The sequence below is a fragment of the Dinoponera quadriceps genome, unplaced genomic scaffold (assembly GCF_001313825.1).
Source record: "Dinoponera quadriceps isolate SergipeBrazil2010 unplaced genomic scaffold, ASM131382v1 scaffold3736, whole genome shotgun sequence".
Taxonomy (NCBI): Eukaryota; Metazoa; Arthropoda; class Insecta; order Hymenoptera; family Formicidae; genus Dinoponera; species Dinoponera quadriceps.
Window position 1 is genome coordinate 165,427 of NW_014557750.1, and position 20,675 is coordinate 186,101.

At 39.4% G+C, this 20,675-nt stretch overlaps 1 protein-coding gene across 1 annotated transcript in view; it reads left to right on the top strand.

The window, feature by feature from the left end:
* The window catches only part of LOC106749443 (hemicentin-1-like), a 410,426-nt gene that overhangs the window by 75,650 nt on the left and 314,101 nt on the right, over nucleotides 1-20,675 (top strand). The window lies entirely within an intron of this gene.

Genomic DNA, 20,675 nt, shown 5'->3' on the forward strand with positions numbered 1-20,675 from the left:
GGGGGGGGGGGGGGGAAGAGAAAATATAGTATATCCGTGCGAAGTTTTGTCGCTCAATATTCGGAACGCTTCTGAATATTCCCCGCTTTTCCTTTCCCCGTTTTTTTACAGATCCTTCGTACGATTCAAGACAAGCGGCTCCTTGCGGACGAAAGGAGAGATTCGTCGGGACGACGTTCGAGTTGAATTCACTCTGCGCTACGAGCATCGATAGACAATGCGAAATTTCACTTCCCGTTTAACTTCCCCTTAACGAAATCTCGCGCGGAGCGATCCACCGCTTCAGCGGGTGGCCGAGGATTTCGCGGGCACTTAGTTATCGAAGCTCGACAAATCCCATTTCACCGGGGGAATTTTTAATCGGGAGGGAAAGAGAGAGAGAGAGAGAGAGAAAAAGTACAAGCGACTTTTTGTCGTTTCTTCGAGCAACTTTATAAAGGGCGGCGTAAGCCAAGAATTCGGATGGAGCGCGCTCGTTTTTTCTTCGTCGCCACCGGCCGCGTCGTTATAATGAGGGCTCTACTAAATACATGGGCTTTGTTTCTTTGAGGATTAGCCGTGATGGCTGAGAAAACGGGCCTCGTGACGGAGATTAATGACAGAGGTGACCGTATATTGTGTCGCCGAAGAGAAAGTGCTTGCTTCATCGCGATACACGCCATCTACATTGATACGTTCGACGATCAACGTCAAAACACCTCAAGTTTTTCACCGCTCGGCTGCGACCGAGCAATTTCGCGGCACTAATGCAAGTAATAAATGAGGCGTCGCGCTCGTAAAGAGGGATCGGCTGGGAGACGATCGAGAGCCGAGTAATTTTACCATGCGGGGACGCGAAAATCCGAATGAAAATACGACGGAACGCATAGCGCGCTCCGATGTGCAGTAAATGCGGCGTAATTTGGATGGAAGGCGCGCACGAGAGAGTTCCGCGTCCGGACGCCTCATATTCGGCTGCTCGGATCATCCGGATCACTTCCCGTACTCGGTAATCGGATTTTCCGATTCGACACCTGCAGCTACGAAGGCAAAGGGTCAACTGCTCTTCGCGCTATTCACTCACGAAATCGATCGGAAGCACGGTCGCGCTTACAATACGTCGTGACGTGATAACTACGGAGTTTATGTGCGTTCGGACGCAGAGTACAGAAAAAGTACCAAAACTGGCATGGATATGATAAACCGACATACCTATGGTTCACGGCTGTAAGGTATTGTCGGACAGAACATGAATTTCGTCCATTGTACGGCAGTAGTTGGAGCTTGGGTTTCTGTTCGCAAGTGCGTTCGGTTGTGTTATTGGCGTTGTTTGGTTTTTCTTCGTCCTGAAGTTTTTATTGAACTGTCTTTTTGTGAAAATTGAAATAACGGAGCAGCGGTTAGTAATTTATTTGACAATGCTACTTCCTAGTGTTGGTTTCGAATGTTTTCAATCGCTTTGAATTTTGAGCCGATCTTCTGTCATTGACCATGCAAGAAAAGTCAGGGTTAAGTTGTTCTGTAAACCGATATGCCTGAAATTTGCTGTGAAATATCATTTCTCGAAATACAGTTGAATCTTCTGATTGTGACTGATTTTCCTCCGGTATTTAGTAATAGCAAGATAGTCGGAAAGAAAAAAATCATGGGGATCTCTTATCACATAGTAAAGGAACAATATGCGATATATCGAAAAAATGTGCAAAATTAAATGTATTATGTAAATATATATAATAAATGTACAAAATAATATAATTCCAGTGCTTTTATTTGTTTTTTTAACAATTTCTTGTCGGTATCACGGGTATGTCGCTTTTGGGCCCCAGTTTCCAAAAACATCAATCCTCAAACATTTTAAAACGTTATTTGTGAGGAAATGTGCGATAATTTTCATAAGATTATCATATATATTTTGGTAGAGAAGTGTTGCTGATTTGCATCCATGCACATAAATTTTAATTTTGCATCTTCAATAGGGCTTCAGAGCACAAAAATAAAATAGTACGTAATGTATGGTGCTTCTCCTCTGTGTCGAATGGTATGGCTTTTTGCGGAAATTTCAAGCTCTTAATTATCGCGATTCGTGCATTTAGTGTTTGCGGATAGCGCGCGAGATTCGAGTTGCACTACTGGCTTTATGTCGCGTGTCGGGTGACGAACGTTTGACGAGGAGTCGAGGAGCGCTTTGATTTCGCGATGTTATTACGTCGATGTGCACGCAAATGGGCGCGTCTAGCTCGCGCCTCGAGTGCTTGCGCGATCACGTGTCTCCAAATTTGACATTTCGCGCGCGCGACAAGCAATACGGGTACTTAATTAATTAACCGTTATCAGGATTTTACTTGCCGCGCTTGGCGCGACACGCCGGAATTTCCCGTGGAGTACTCCGCACGCTAATTAGTTGGCGACGGCTCCTTTGATAGCGATACTTTTTCGCACTTTGGAAACACGCGCCGGGGACGGTATCGCGATAACATACAGCGCGCATAAATAGCGGTCGGACGGTAACTCGACAATGGCTTTTGTCAGGTGTATTTCAACGGCCGATAACTTCTGAGGAGTTAACTTTTGTTGAATGGCTACCGCGCGGGAAACTTAGACGGGACTGGAACTGAAGCTTTGTGGCGTAAACTATATTATAAAAATAGGAGATGAAATCTCTCTCTCTCTCTCTCTCTCGTGCACACACACACACATACACGCTTTGTATAGGAGCACTATAGCTTGCCGATATAAGCTGTAATCAATCCGGGAAGAATTTTCAAAATACAGCCGCGAAAGCTGCGTTCGATTGTTTCCGTGTTTGATTTCTACCTCCGCTCGAAGCTTTCTCGAAGTAAAAGTCTTGGTCGTGTAATTTCTCGTAACGTCTTAACTCGAGTAACAACTCAGGCACATGCCGAATGTTTCGTCTCGAGTTTCGCGAATCACGTACTTTCGGCGAAAGAGAAGCTGAAAGAGAAACGGGAGTAACAGAAATATATATATATTCCAGAGAGGGAGAGAAAGGTAGAAATAGAAGATACATGTACATTTTCGAAGATAGTTCGATGCTTCTTCTCTCGGGCATGATTCTCTTCCGTTTAATACATTCCCGAGATGTCGCATCGCGAGAGATGCGAGGCTCGAGTTTGGCGAACACGGCGAGCTATGTTATGTTGTAGCGAATATTCGAATCGATCGAGCAAATAAACTCGTCGGGGAAACGACGAGGGAGACGAAACTTTGGAACTCAGGTAAACTTTACGCTAATTACCTCCACGGTATTTTAACACTGATGCTCTTCGACAAGCCGGAAGAGCGATGGAAACGATCGTGCGCTCGTGCGTTGATGAAAATCAATTTACCTTCTTTCCTGCGTAACAAGCGTATGCATTCGTGTGTGTGTGTGTGTGTGTGTGTGTGTCAAGACCTGCTTTTAAAATAATGAGAAATTGCCGAGGACTCAGCGACGCCCGGGAAGCTGCGGTGCCGGCATGAACTAACATGAGCTACGTCCGATTTCGTAAATCGGAGACATCGATTTGTTCTAGTTGCTCCGTGAATGTCGTTTCATTGACTACATTGAAAAAAATCATTCTTAAAATAAAAGAAATGTATTTTGTTAAATATATATTTTTTAAATTTAGATAAATATATATATATATAATTTAGATAAATATATATATTTTTTAATTTAGATAAATATATATATATATATATAATTTAGATAAATATATATTTTTTTTAAATTTAGATAAATATTTGTTAGATTTAAGAAAAAAATTCATAAATATAAAGTATTATTTTTTTTTAATTTGTAAAATGATTTGTAAAATCATGAGTTTCTAGATTTAAAAGTATAATTTCTTTGATTTAAAGTACCGTTCTACAAGAAAAGGTAGATTATTTCTTTATAAGAAAAAGTGGACTTTTTTAAATGTAAAGATCGTGTTTAAATAAATATTTGTATTATTTAAAAGTAAGCAAATACAAATAAATTATTTTGTAAATTTAAATAAATCATTTTCTGATATTTATAAAGAATCTTTTATTTTGAATAAAAAGTTTCTTTTACTATTAGAAAACAATTTATTTAAATTTACAAAATGATTTATTTGTATTCGGCTTACTTCTAAAACAAGTAAATATTTTTTTAAATATACTTTTTATATTTGAAAGTACCCATTTGCTTCTTCTAAAGAAATCATTTGTTTGTTTTCATGGACATACTATATATATACGATACGAAATATCTGTCATTCAAAATGACAGAGATGCTGTAGATAAAGTGAACGACTCAAGAGCTCGAGGTCTCAGGTTCGAATCTCAGCAATAATAAGTAAATTTTCCAAATTAAATTAAACTAAGCAACACGTTAAAACAGCTAAAGTCCCGTTCGCATTCACTTCTACAAAAATATATATAATATAAGGAACTTTGGTTTAAAAAAATTAGCCAATAGATAAAAAATACTTTGATATTAAAAAGTATTTGTTTGATATTAGAAAATACTTCTTTTTATTGATATCTTTATTTTTCTATTTGAAGATTTATTTCGTCATGTGAAACAAATATTTTTTTCAATTTAAAAAATATTTTTCTGGAACTAAGAAATATTTCTTTTAATTAATAAAATAGATTAATTTCAATCAAATAATTATTTAGTTAGGTAGTACTTAAATAAATCAATTTCTTGAATTAAATTAAATGAAATTTGTTTGGTTTTAATATCTTTTTCAATGCAGATATTAGATGTAGATATTGTTATGTAGATATTATGTAGATATTTTCAATGTAGATATTATCTTAAGATAATATTAAAAACAAACCGATGTCTCCAGATTTGCAAAACCGAGCACAACTATGGTCACATAAAAGCGTGGTCGTGATCTCAGCATAAATAATTTCATCCCTCGTCAAATATAAGTCGATCCTAAGCGCATTCAAGAAACGTTATTTTGTATTGCGTATAAACGAGAATTACTTACAATTATGAGCGAAAACACGTTTACGTATTGTGTATCGCTACTCTATTATATTAAATCGCTAAATGTACATGAAGAGTAAATGCAATGCATTTCGCCAAACTGACTTCGTTAAATTACATATTGTAATTTAAATTAATGAGAATTTCCAAACAAGCTGGGCTATATCGCGAGGCGCGCGCGCACGCGCATGCGGTGCGCCAGGTATAAAGTGCAGGAATAACGCAACGGCAACTGCGCGCATAATCGTTTTTTAGCGGAGTTAGAGACGAGCTACACTGCAAGGCGCGATGAGCATCTAATAAAAGAGCGTGGTATCATTTTCCGCGGTGTAGCTAATTTTCCAAACAAGCCCGACGACGACTACGACGAGTAAAATTTTGACGACTGTGACGATGCGGTCGCGGCATGTACTATATATGGAGAAAATATTGTAGCAAAAATTATCACAAAATTTTATAATGCTGGGCCAGAATTATGAATATTGAAATTATTATGTATATTGTAATCTTTAATGATGTATACACACAATATATATTATTAAGGATTATAACACACACCACAATTTTAATTATAATTCCCGTATGGCCCAGCATTACAAAATTTTATGATAATTTTTGCTGCAATATTTTAGTGTATACCAGTTACCTACATAGAAAATTTCTTGTGATCTAATTGGGACTTCATTCGATTTTCCAAAATTAATTTTAGTCGGGAAATCTACGTAGGCTCTGGCAAGAAATGTGCAAAGTTTCAAACATACGATTCTAAGTGAGAAACACATATCTGGATCCACAATAGGTATAGTAAGCCTTATACGTTTTGTTCTAAGCAATAAATTGTAACGTAAGCAAGTAACTTCTAGCAAAAAACGTGTCCAGCTATCCACTATCGGACGTCCGAAATTCCTAAGATTTAAGCGTTATTGCGATTTTGAACAATGTAGGAAATATTTTTGTCAGAAATTACGAAATTACATTTTAGATTTATTACGCTTATAGAACGAAAGGCTAAAAACTTACTGTACCTATCGCGGATCCGCAACATATTCTATTTGGTCACTCCAACATTTATCCAAAAATTTTCTGCTTTCCATTTTATATATTACGATTGCACAAAATATATAAAATACTTTAAGTATTTACACTTTACAAGTACAATTGGTGTTGTGTGTGTTGTACTATTCCCTAGACAGAAATTTATACAATTTTCAACCTTATACGTTACGTGTAAGTTTGAAAGTTGTATAGTTAACTTCTGTTATAATGTATTATAATGGCTCTAATTATAAGTTTCGAATTTACGTGTACATATGGCGTCATATATGCGTTACCATATTTCATAATTATTACAAAATTACACGATTTTTAGCCTTATACGTATACATACGGTCGAAACTCTTATAATTAGAACCATTATAATTCGACTATTATGATTCAAGTTACTTATGTGATTTCCGGCTTTATGCGTACATGCATAAATTTGAAAATCGTGTAACTCTTGATCTAGAAAATGATAAGGCATACAAGAAGCAATGTGTACGTATGAGAAATTAAAAATTGCGTAATATTAAAAAGTTTCAATCTAAATAACAGCATACATGTACAGCGCCGTGCATTAATACTCCCATTTCAGAAGTATACTGATTTCGGAGATTTCGAATTAGTCACATCATTTCTGGCCACTCATGCATTATGACTGCAGCTTTGGAGCATCCTTGCCAGTTCATAGAATAATCAATAATAATGTTGCAGAAATGATATGCCCAATTCGAAATTTTCGATATCACTATCTAATGAATGAGCATTAATGCATGACATTGTACTCATACATACATACGTATCCGTTATGTACGCGCTTTATTAAGCATAGTACCATTAAAAATACTATCCCGTTTACTAACTTCCTAATTTGATATTTGGTCAAACTGTGCTAGTTTACACCGATCGTTTGACACACGTACTAACTAGTAACATTCTATTAGATTATTTTGATATCGATGATGTATGTAAACGACGGCGTATCAAGCTAGTACAATACGCATTAAGAAAACGTATCATGCAAGCTTGATACGATATCAAGATAATCAAATAAAAAAATTACTAATTAGTACACGTATCAAATGACCGGTGTAAACTAGGTCACTATTACCCTTACTATAACAGTCGAAGCAAGCTGCAGCACACAGCCAATCAGTATCACGAAAAAGAGGCTTCAGGATCATTCCATGTTTAGGATAAGAATAGGATTTCTAAATGATATCGTAGCGGGATAACCTATTTTGGGACAATTTTGAGTATTTTAATCGGAATCTATCATATAGGGATGGGATTGGGTATTATAAACGCCTTAGGAAAACATTTTAGTATTTCTTGCGTATAGAATGTAATTTTGATATTTCTTGCATATTAATGAAAAAAAAATCTTGCTCCCTGCTATTTGATAGGTTTGTTGGTGTTTTATATATTTTGATATTGAAATTGATTATTTTGATGCAAATGTTGATATGGTGGGTGTCCTTATTATCCACCCAATGCTTATATTAACCTCTGGATAGGATAATATGAGCATTCCTAGGTTAGGTTACGGGTAATATGAGTATAAGAAATCTTGTAAAAGAAATTATGCAGAAATTATTCTGAAAGGAATTATGAAAGATAATATTTGAAACATTTAAAGAGGAACTTTATGCTGACGAGCCGCGAACTTCTGGCTTTGTCCATTTTCTACAAAGTATAATCTGTTTCATATTCGCTTCCGATAATTGAGATCGTTTCATTAGTTTTAATGTATATAGTTTCTTTAAAATCGTAAAGCTGAAATTATCAGACATTTACAACGTGTAATATACCTATTCATTCATTCATTAACACATGACAAATCTACTCATAATATCCGAAATATGTTTTACAAATAAAATAACTTAAAATAATAATTGTAAAATTAATTTACAACTAAAATAACTCTCCCTTAACTAGTAATATTTAATTTTTCAGAATTCTAGGTTGTTGGTTCAAAATAATAATTAAAATAACCAAGAATGACTTATCTTCCAATTGGCAAGGGCGCTCATTAGACTACTATAAGAGTACTACGAATATACTCATAATAGACGACCACGCATACTATTCAAAAAATCTCCGAAACCACCAGACCATACATACTATTTGAAATATCTAACAAACCAATAATGGTCTCGGGTGTTTCTGAAGTTAATACGGCTAAATATTGTATTACTTTAGGAATATTGATATGCAGAACAAGATACTCTGTCTTAATTTAGTTGAGAACTTTGCGAAATTAAAGGAAAAAAACGTAAGAAATAAGAAGATAACATACCTGTGCTTATATAATTTTTGAAGTAAATAAAATTAGTGTAAATCCCGCAGCTTATTAGGATGTCACGAAAACAGATCTTTTCACAGCAGATGGCACAACTAGTACCAACTGGCGCAGAAATATAAAGGGTGTTCATATTACCTGCAGTACTCATAATGCTTAATCCTACTTCATATGGAAAAATTTAGGAAAATTTCTATACGGGTAATGATAGGTTGAGCATGCACGGAGGAGAGAGAGAGAGAGAGCGGATGCTTGCGCGCGAAGCGTCATGAGTAAGCACGCGTACAATTTGATTACTGGTTTCATGGAGCGCCGAAAAGGGTGCGTTAACGCGGTAGTTTCCGGTCGGGCGCCACATCCGGACGCCGTGTTGAAATTTTTCGGGCTGAGATCTCCGCGCGCGCGCGCGCGCCGATCCCGTGTTTCATACTGTCCCGTGTTTTTCGCCGTTTTCTCGCCCATTCTCTCTTCCTTTCTTTCTTTCTCTCTCTCTCTCTCTCTCTCTCTCTCTCCTGCTTTTTTTCTGTGCGAGGGTCCAGACGCGTCCGCCTCTTTTATTCATTAACACGGATTAAAAAGGACGGCCGCGTGAGCGTGCTCACGTACGACGCAGCGAGTCAAAGACTCGCGAATGTGCATAATGAGCGATGTATGCGAGACTCCGCTGGAAATGTGTGAGTATGCATCGGTTCGTCAGGGTTTAAACGGCCATCCTCATTGCAACAAAAGAACGCGCAGCATGTGCGGCCCAAGAGAAATCACGTATCCAAAGCGACACGATAACGTCCGTCTATGGCGAATTACTTTTTCGCGGTCGCGTTTTTGCACAGTGGAAAAAGTAGTAGAATCAACGAGATCTCGCTGCACATACGAGCACATTTTTTTCAAATACAACGTTTGGTCTATTAAACGAATCGCACTCTCTAAAGTGGAATTTGTGTATTTTCCATCAAAAAACGGTGAAACCAGTTATAGGTATGGCACTGCAATCAGTAAAATCTTGCTGAAAGGATTTAGTTGATGATAACCAATGGAATATCATACATTTTGCAGTGAAATCTTATTTTTCTTACTGGTCGGAATCAATGAGATGTAAGAATATAAGAGGAGCTAAGTAAGAGGGTTTTCACCGAAAATCAATGAGCATTTATTGATATCGGTAAAATATATTTCGTTGGTTCAATTAGAAATATTATCACTTATCTATTTTAAGAGAGCACAATTGTAAAGTCAGCAGGGAAGTGTACACGGAATTGCGTTAGAATTCTACGTTCTATTACCAACAAGTGGGAAAGCTTGTATTCGAAACAATAATGTATTTATTTAATCAAACTCTTTATTAAACTAAATAAAAAATAAAAAAACAAAGTCTTACAATTCTTCGTAATTTAACAAAATGTAACATTATTTAAAATGTACACTTTTGCCCCGCACGAGGTAAATGTGCGCACGAAAATGTTGAACGAATGAATTTACAATTTTAATTGTACAAATCGCATACAAAAACATCTCCCTCATAGACACAGAATTACACATCATTTTTTGCACTTGGTGCATTCTATCCAGTTTCCCAAAAATAGTTCCTTAAATGTCTCATGACGGAATAGATAAAAATATTTATCTTCAGTATTTTTCTCTTTATTCCGTGAACACTTCTTAAAACTAACTGTCAGAAGGACCTGGATTATTAGATACTAATAATCCAAGTCCCCTTTCTCTCGTAGAAACTTTTTTCTCTATTTCTTGTCCTTTTCTGCAACTTATTCTCGCGTACGCATACCCCGAATACCTTTCTTCTGGAAAAATTCTAACTTCTAAATTCTAAAATAACCTGGTACTCTCTTTCTTATAAAACATTGACAAACGATGTAACTTTTATATAAATTACATATCACCTTTTTTCGCCGAGCAATTAAGGTGCAGCAGGATCACGAAGAACAACGGAACTTTTAAGAAAATTACTTGTTTTCACACTTTCGTATTTTTGTCTATTGCGAGCGCGAGCGTCCTCCGGCGTAAGTCTAACTTTTTCGCCTCGAGATAGCGACTATTCTGCGCCTCCCATGCAGAGTTATAAGTAATGTATACACTTACTGCGTACAGTTACCCCGACTGATTCTAGTGAGTCGTCAATTAATTTGATGGTTGCAACGTGGTGAGCAATATAAATTTCTCATAATTTTCTCAAAATAGCAAATTTCAATTAGAATAGCTAATGTTGTCTCACAATAGCCTGCTCCATTACGATGCCAATTGAGAATCCACTTTGAGAAGTTTAGCAGAATAACTGATGACTGTTGCTTCACCATAATGTTTCATGGCTTGAGTCTTTAAGTAACGTACAATGACTATATGTTTTAAATTTTAAACTAAAAAGCCATTCTGTTTGTGATTAGTGACAAACGTTGAATAAACGTTGACAAACCTGATGTTGTGTGTATTATAAGAAGAAAGTAAATAATTATAATTTAGACAATGATTGAGAGCATAAAATATTGTGTTAAAAGTACAAGTGAGGGCTTCGGCAGAATAATTGACTTGTGCTATTAAAACAATATTTTATGTCTTTAATCACTATCTAAATCATCACTTTTTATTTTCTTTTTATCATACAGCGGTTTGTCACCGATTGTAAACAGAACGGCATTTTATTTTCTTTTATTAAAATTGTGAAAATTAATGAAATGAAATGATTACAGTTAATGAAATTTTTGATGCGAGCATATCAACGCGATGTATTGTTACGTCACGCGCAATTTGTTCAGTGGACATAATATTTTTTTCGAATCAGGGTTGATGGTCGATTTCGTCGATTTAACCGCTTTTTCCAGCGTAGCTCGCGATATTTTCACTGACAAACGAGAGCTTCTATCCCCCTCCTGCTTGCCCGCCCGTTCGTCCGCCGAACATGCGCGCATGAGTTCTCGCGCGGAACACGCGCGCATTTTCAGCGGATCGAGCGTGCGAGACAAAGGGGCCGTACATTCGACGCAAGCGTCGCAAGCCAGAAATTTATATTCGCATACGGTCTTACATGGCGATCGGTATATTTATGCGCCTGGGCGAAATCGCGCGTGACTCGATTCGCCCGGTGGCGGTTATTTTCGCACGTTGTCGCGGCATCGCTCGGATAAACCGAGAGGGAAAGAAACAGACCGGTCGCTTTCGAGAGAGCGACGCGGGATTCGATTCTCCCTGGAAAATGGAAGTATCCGACGGCGGCGGTGTGTGGACGCGATCGCATGTAAATTCGAGTTTAATTTAATCACCGCGGCGACGGCGGTGTGGCGATCGCCACGACCGATTTTCTATATTCGGTTTGTCGCGATTGCGCGGGCGCGCTCGTTATTAAATTGTTCGCGTTTTACGCAATTAGCGCCGATTAGATCTAGTACAATTAACGCACCGATATTTCAGAATAATCACCGATACCGCCCCGCCGCGGCGCGGCCGAATTATCGGTCTCGCCGCCGTTGAATTTCGGCGCGAGCTTTAAACGGCGTCCCATTTCTAAATATTGCGCGCATTTTTCCAAACATTTGCAATCGCCACGAGTAAACGAGCCGTACGCGCGCGTGCGAGTTCGCTGCCATATAAAATTTACAGCACAAAGGGCGCACACGGGTCCCCCTCTTCGCCGCGTCCGACTCCATTGAAAATCAGTTTGCCTTGCAGTTCTATCTTTCGTAAATATCCCGACCGTTTAATGTACACTAATATGTACATGCGCATAACAGCGCGTGTAACGGATGAAGTTAGAGCGAGCGAGCGATCGGTCGGGCAAACTTCATCGACTGAAAAGCAGCCCGCAGCGAGCCGTAAATTTTCGGGCGCGGTTTTGCAAAACGGCGCGGCCCAAACAGCGCGACGTATCGCCGCGGTTTCGTGTCACCAAAGCCGCCGTGCGCGCTATGGAGCGACCAGGCGATCCACAAAAGGCACTTCGACAACGCGAACGCACGCTCGCGGCCGCGATTAACGGCGGCCACGTGCGTGCGAATGCGCACCGGCTCGCGAAATACGGCGAACAAGTCAACCCGATAAATGATACCTCGGCGCAAAAAGGAGGGAAAAAGAGATCTCACGCACGGCTGAATAATTTAAACGAAAGATGTACGAAGGCTCGAATGGTGCGCGATCAGAGAACGAGAACGAATAAGACCGAATAAGGCCGTCGCTCGATGTTAGGCGTGAAATTTTAAATCTCGGCGGGAGGATAAAATAGTCCATCGGACTTGAGCGCGGGCGGTATTATTCACGTCGAAACGATCCTTTTAATCTGCAACTAATATTTATATTAATTAATCCAAATCCTCTATTTATTGAAAACTTATATTTACCTGAATTTTATAGATTGTTTAATATAAGTATTGCGAAAAACTCTGCCTCAGCTAGGAATCAGGGATACGTTTTTGATAAGAAGGAGGTTAGGAGATTAATTGATATGAATATTAGTTGCGAAGAAAAGGGTTCGAAGTAGAAAGTGCGTTACTAAGCGGCACTCGTGCATTGTAAGTTTGAAAAAAGAGCCCGGCGCGTGTGTTATGGGCTGTCTACAAACGCAAGATTGCGGAGTAGGGAGTAAAAGAGATTTCCAGCGGAATAAAGCGTCACATCGGGAGTAACCGAATGGATCATTCCCATTTCCTATTCCCTGCTGCTTCACTACCAACCAATACTCCTTACTTATTACTGTTTATTATTTACTTTCAATGTAGATAGTCCCTCACACTGTCGGGTAATTTTCTTTTATTCTTCCCCTAAAGCTTAAATTTTGCACTGAATATCGAGCGACAGTTCTTATTTGTCTATCAGTCTTGTTCGTTTTCATTGGTTAAAATGATTCAATTCGGCGATAACTTTCTCCTTAATTTTTTTCTAATTTGCAGGTAGGAAAAAATTATTTATTATTAAGGCTCCAGTTTCCGCGCCGTAACCACCTTGACATATCAATGACGGTAAAAGTGAGAAAACGTAAATGTTCAAAATTCTCGTGGAACACATTGAAATAAAAGGATATGTTCATAAAATGATCTAAGGGCACACTTGTGTAATATGCCCGAAACTTTCCGTTTACTTTAACGATCAATAAATAACTGCAAAATTAATATGACAAAACCATGAGACAAAAGAGGACTAAAAAGGAAGATTGACGTGTTAATTTTACGATCATTTACCGCTTGTTAGAACAAACGCGGGAAGTTTTCAGAATATTATTTTATAAAAATATGCTCAATTAATCTGTTGTATACATTTTATAGATACGTATTTTTTCATTTCAACGTATTTTGCAAGAATTTCGGGCATGCGTTTTTTCGCTTTTTGCAAAAAAAAAACAACAAAATAGAAAATAATCGATAAATAATCTAGAAAAAGGGACATTAATAACAAGATGAGTCGGATTCGACTGGAAAAGCGAGCCGGGTGGGGGGAATTAGACTTGTACCGAACAAGATGGTACAATTCCACTTACCCTCCGCTACCAGTCGTTACGGGAAGACTGGTTTGAAAGGCTCACGAAACCACAACACGCTACGCTTCTCTAGCGCCCGTGTGGAAGCATCAGACTCCGGTCGGATCCAACCCGATCTTGTCAGACGCGGACTAAAAATCAAGCGAAGTTTGCTCGGGAGCCGCATAAGAATGTGAATAACGATAGCACGCAATAACAGTTCACATGTGACGCATCAACACCCTTGCGATTCTTTTCATCCCCCTTTTCGTGCGTGCACGAGACGTGCCGCTGTAACGAAGAGACGCGCACGTTTGCGAAGAGCCGGCTATCGGATTCGCTGATTTATCGCGGTAATTAAAATCGCGCTTCGCGTCTCCTTCCGTTGCCGGGAGGGGTAAGAGGGGAGAGCGCACGTCGTACGCGGGGACGAATGAACAAAATGATGTATGTGCGCGCACACGTGATGAGTATCAGAATGCATGGAGCCCGCGGAGCGTTCTGCCTTGCTTCATCGGTCAACGTTTGAAACATCCTGCCTTGGCACGTTATGTAGATGCATTACATATTATTACAGCACGTATAACGCCATACCGCTGTCATATTAATGGCGGCGCGCGAGAGTTAAGCGCGCGCGCGCGCAGTCAGGGGGCGAGAGAAATATCGACGATTCAATCGGTCATGTCGTGAGCGAGTCGTGTGGAAAACCGACGAGGCGGCCCGGAGCTCCTCGTTAGGATGCGAGGCCGGTCTCCCGTATCGGCGGAATAATAGGCTGCACTCCTCCGGCGAAGGCGGAGGACCGGACCGGAGGAACGTAAAAATTTAGGGCGGATAAACGAGTGCGGGTGGAAAAAGAGGAATCCTATGGTAAAAAGTACGATAAAAAGTTGATAGTAGAAAAGTAAAACCGGAAGCGTGATAGCCAACGATTCGAGAGAAAAGCAGTTCGACGTCGCCCGGAGCCGACGCGTGCGAGTACTCTCTCATCTGACATTTTATTTCTTCAGCCATCTCCGCTCCGATTGCCTCTCTTTCAATCTGTTTAGTCGATTGATCGCGACCGAGGATGAACTCGTGGGAAATGTTTCAACTCCGACGGGAGATGCGTAATAAAAAGCTCAATCGGGGGATTTTTCGACATGTTCGATAAATAGCTTCGAGTATAATCGCGAGGATGAGCGGAGCGGCGAGTCGCTTCATCGGACGCCGTGCGCTGGAAAAACGGACAGCCCGGCAACAATCCGTTTCACGGATTACCCCTCGCGCGCTGCGGCTGACTATTTAGCGGCGCGCGGCGACCAAATCGCGCGTATGGACGCAGAGTGGAGCGGATTGCGAGCGAACGCGCAAAATTCGAGTAACAACAAACGGGGCGGCGAATACAGTACACCGTCATGTGTGCTGTATCGTTCCTTAAATTATACAATTTTCCGTCTTATACGCGAAAATGTGCTATCAATTAAGTAATATTTACTTGGTTCAAGTAAATAGCTATTTCCAATACTATTTGACAAATATTTGCTATATAGAAAAAAAAATATTAGATTCAGATAAATAATTATTCCAATATTTGTTGACGAATTTTTATTTGCTAACGAATATTGGAAGTAAATATTACTTGATCCAAATAAAATATTTTTCAAGTAAATTATTCAAGTAAGACGTACTTAATCTAAGTAAAGAAGGGAGTATTGGAGTAATTATTTACTTGAATCTAGCATATTTTTTTTCTGTGTAGAAGTAGAAATATAATTGATTATTTACGATACGATATTTTTTTCGTATAAGCAAACTTTCACTTGTATATGTTAAAACACTTGCGACAAGTATTCATAATATTGTGAATATCAGGATTATTTTTAGAAAATATTTATTGGATGGAAAAATCTAAATTTAAAACCATTAGGTTTATTCAATGAAAAAGAAATACTAATTCTACGAAGTGCTCTTTTAAATTTAAAAACCTTTTACATTCATTTACAAATGAAGATATTATTACGCTCAAGTAAGTATTGGGTGAGTGCAAAAATTCGTGCTCGATTCCAATAGACGTCATTAAGAGAATTAATTAATTGTTATGTATATGTATTTCATATTTATGGAAAAACGATATGTATTCAATAGTCATTTGAGCGAAAGACGTATGTTTTGATTGAATTTACGTTGTGAAAACAATTTTGAAAATGAACGAAGGTAAGTTGCATATACGGCATGTATTATGCTTTTTGAATTTTGGGACGGCGTAACAGTTGGAACTGCCGTAAAAAACATTCAAGATGTCTGTCAGAATTCTATACCAGCAATTCGAACTGTTAAGAAATTATTTGCGAAATTTAGACGTAGTGATTTCCACTTTGACGACCAGCCGCGCTCTGGTCAACTTTTTAGCATAAATGATGACATTGTGTGCAACTTAGTGGAAAATAATGTACAAATTTCAACAGAAGAGATTGCTGAGATCATTGACAGATCGATCGCATTTCAGCAATTAAAAAAGATTGGATATATTTTGAAGCTCGATATATAGGTGCCGCATTTGCTAGCCGAAGCGAAAGAATCGAGTTCCTGCAATTGCATCTTTGCTTAGCCGACTAAATAAAAAATCTTTTTGGATCGACTAGCGATGAAAAATGGATCTTGTATAACAATGTTCAATGCAAACTTACTTGAAAACTAGGAGATAAACAGAATCCATGATAAAAATCAATTTGCATCCTAAGAAGGTGATGCTTTCTGTTTGGTGGGATTGCAAAGAAATAATTTATTTTGAGCTGCTCCCCGTTAGCCAAATGATTAATTGTGACAAGTAATGTTAACAATTAAACAATTTAAAGATAGCAATTTGGAGAAACGTCCAATTCGTAAGGGAGTCGTTTTTCATTACGGCAATGCAAAATCACACACTGCTAAACAGATCTTGCGCAAACTAAAGGAACTGAAATGAGATATCATCACACACACCTGATATCGCATCATCAGATTGTCACTTGCTTTGATCATTGGGAAGCGTTTGAATCGGAAAATTCGCATCTTTGGAAACCATCAAAAGTCATCTTTTTTCCTTCTTCAACGTAAAACTAAAGTCGTTTTGTGGTCGAGACATCCGCATGCTATCAGAACATTGGGAAAAAATTATAGAAAACGATTACATCACAACGGCGATTACATCACTGAATAATTAAAAAAAATTACATTCCAAATTGCTGCTTGTGTTTTGATGATAAATCGGGCACGAACTTTTGTACTTATTCAATATTTATTACAAACCATTAAAATATGCTCAAATTGATAAAATATTATTTGACTTGAGTGGCTGAAAAACGGGTAATTACATTTATTCGATTCTAGCACTTTTCTTTATACGTAACTCATTAGTTTGAAAGTTGCATAGGTAATTTTAATTATAGTGGTGAAATTATAATGGCTCTAATTATAATGGTTTTGACTTATTATGTATATATGTAAGGAGATCGTGTAATTTTCGGTCTAGAGTATGTACAGCAAACATGACACCAACTGTACGCATAAGAATGAAACAGAGAGAGTTAGATAGATAGATAGATAGAGAGAGAGAGAGAGAGGGGGAGAAAGGGGAAGAACGTGGCATCGCGCCCACCGCTCGCTTATTCGCTCGTGCGCGCCCAACATAAAGCGAGTTAGAGATTACACGTGCGCACGTTTACAACGGTTTCGTTTCACGGACACGCGTAATGCGCACTCACCGCGGATCCGCTCGCGCACCTGACGCATGTCGCCGCGTGGAAATGCGTCCGCACCTGCTTGCACCGTGGAAAATTTCGACGCCGGGTTTTAACAATTACGCTCTACGTTACGCGATTGCTTTTCTCTCTTTAGAATGCAAGCAAGCGACAAAGCAAAAAAGAATGAGCGAGAGAGAGAGAGAAAGTGAAGGAAAGCAAGAGAGAGTGAGAGAAAGAGCAAGAGAGAACAAGAGAGAGAGAGAACGCTCGCATTCGCCGGACACCGGGAAATCCATCGGCCGGCCTCGGCTCGTCAATCAATTCTGCGCATCCACTATTAAAGCCCGTACATCGATGTTGCATTTGCCCGTCTTAGCCCCCCATCTCCCAATTCGCATTGTAGATCGACGCGTTTACCGAGACGCAACACCGACGGCTATGCCGCGGTCCGGGCAAGGACTGACAGCCCACCGTCAAGATTGATCGAACGCGCATTGCGGAAATATATCTTGATCGTGTCGATACAGGGAGAAATAAGTAAAAATGCCCGCTCTCTCCCCGTAATTGTACGCTGGAAAGCGACATTCTGTTATTATCACGCCATTATATTTACGTCTCATTACATGGTTATTTTTACATTACATTATTGCTATTATATCTCACTAAATTATTCCATTGTTATTCAACGGTCGATTAGCAGCCGAGCTATTTCAACGATCTGGCTTTTATTTATTGTCCCGTAATTTACCACTCTTTTAATTTCCGGTATTTTTCATTATAACCTTTCGCTAACAAGTTGTCACGATAAATTACCGTATATAATTGATTAGCACATATTTGTAGATGTAGAATGTCACGAACTTGTATTTATTTCGATTCCCGCGATAACCGTGTCATCCCTCGTTTTTTTCGCGGGAGTAAAAACCAGCATGCAAAAAACAACTGGAAATAAAGCAACTTGAAACGCTTGCCAAATCGTCGAAATAAACTCTCGCGCGTATTCACAGAGCGCGGAGCGGTGTATATATTTAATAAACGTAGTCTAGCCGTAACATATTTGCGTCGTAATAAGATACAAACCTGTAGCTCATGTTCTGCGAGATATTTTTCAACGAGCAGTCACCACATTTTGCGCTCGAAATATATCGACCGACTCGCCGTGCAGTATTTTTTTGCCAAAACGACGTCGTGAAAAGTTAATCGTCGTCACTCCGGTCGAACAGCGAATCGCCGTGACGCCGGCAATCGTTCGCTGTTGGGACTGAATGAAAATACAGGGATTACTTTCGTTCGCTCGGAAAATTCACGTCGGATTTATTGGCTTAGCGTAAGACCACCGCGCACGCATCGCGGACATCACCGTTGCACTCTCCTACCTTCTGTTCCCGTCGCACGATAGATTATCTCCTCGCGTGTTCGGCGGCGGAACCAGGAAGCGCGCGGGAAGAAAGTTCATCCGGCGTGTGTTCCGCGAACTTCCGAAATGTTTATCGTTCATGGTATCCCGCACTTATTGCCGGCCGTGTGCGGCGGAAGTTCCCGTGACGTGCGATCGTCTCCATGATCTTGTTGACTTCGACAGCGCGCGCGCGGAGACGGCGGAAGCGAGAATTTGAATCATCGGGCGCGCTGCTGATGGGCGACAAAGGTTACTCCGCGCGGGAACTTTGCGACCCACTCCTGTCCGAGATTAACGGTGGAACTTCTTCAGTCGAAGGAGCCATCAGTCATCCCATGTGTCAACATAATTACGATGATTTCGCGATACGAGCGCGCCGTCACAGTCACGTCGGATTAATCGCACCATGATTCGTCTCGCAAAAAGCGGAATAACAGAGGAATGCTCTTGAGGTACTTAAATCGCAGACGGATAATTCAATTGCCGTCAAAGAGAGAGAGAGAGAGAGAGAGGATCGATAGTAAAAATACAATAGTTACGACAATTATGAACGGTACTTAATTATGAACAATATGTATATATGAGTAAATTGATCATATATACAGAGCACTTATGATGTTAATTGTTACCTATAGATATACAGCACAATAAAATATTGACAAACGATTAGAGATGTATAACGAAAAAGTAGTATTAATAAGTGCTTGAAGAAAATTACGTTACAAGGTAAGATTGCGCTATTAACTAATAAACTCATATATTACTAAACTTGTATTTTAACGCTATCTGAATCTATATAATTATTAACTAAAATGTTGTTCATTAAATACTTGCCTTTCAAAACTGACAATATCCATTATAGGTAGTTAGCGAGATAGATAGAATAGCACGCAGCTTGTTCTTAGCGTATAAATATAGGGATGTGTAAACTGAGATTACACTTAGACACAACTCTATTTTCAGAACCGACTATATTATGTTATGATAACCCTACATTTTTGCTAAACTTATATATTTAATGCTATCTAAATCTAGAAAGAGAGAGAGAGAGAGAGAGGAGAGGGGGAGAGGGGGGAGGACAATTTGATCTTAATTATATGCGATAACGGAAAAAAAATTGGGCGCGCGTGAAGAGGCGAAAGAATATTGCGAGATGACAAAACGAGAGTAGCGGGAGCTCGAGAAAGGAGTCGTTTTCGTGTATTCCGGAATCGACAGGACCACCCGGACGTTGATTTGAATGGGATAACTTCATCTCCGATGGAGTTTTTATTCACTCGCTGTTTGACACACTACCGTTAAACATACCTTTGCGCATCCGGCGAGGCGATGAATACGAATTCGTGTTTTCGCGTCTCCAGGTCGACGGAAAAATAAATTTCACCGTCGTAGTGACTCTATCGCCCGCTGTTCTTTTCTCTCTCTCTCTCTCTTTCTTTCTTTCTTTCGGCGTTCCTTGGCGTCGTTTCTCCGCATTGCACCCGCGACGTTGCGCATCTGTATATCGACGGACGGGTGACGAGCGTCGCATGGCGTCGAACGCGCGATGCGGGATGTAATTTTAAATATTGCAGCGTCGGAGTTAAGAGCGTTTCTGCCTGATCGGAATATATGCGAATGGACGGATGGACGGGGACTGGTCACGGAAGCTTCGCGTCACGCCAATATAGAGGCGCTTTATTTTAGGCGTGAAAGTGCAAAATTTACTCTCGTTTGAATTTGCGACGATTATTTGATCTCGGTGGAAAGAAACACGCGATACGATGCGGGTTCTTATTTCATTTCATCGCGTAACGCTCGTTACAGCTTAACCTACATACCATCTCTTTTCC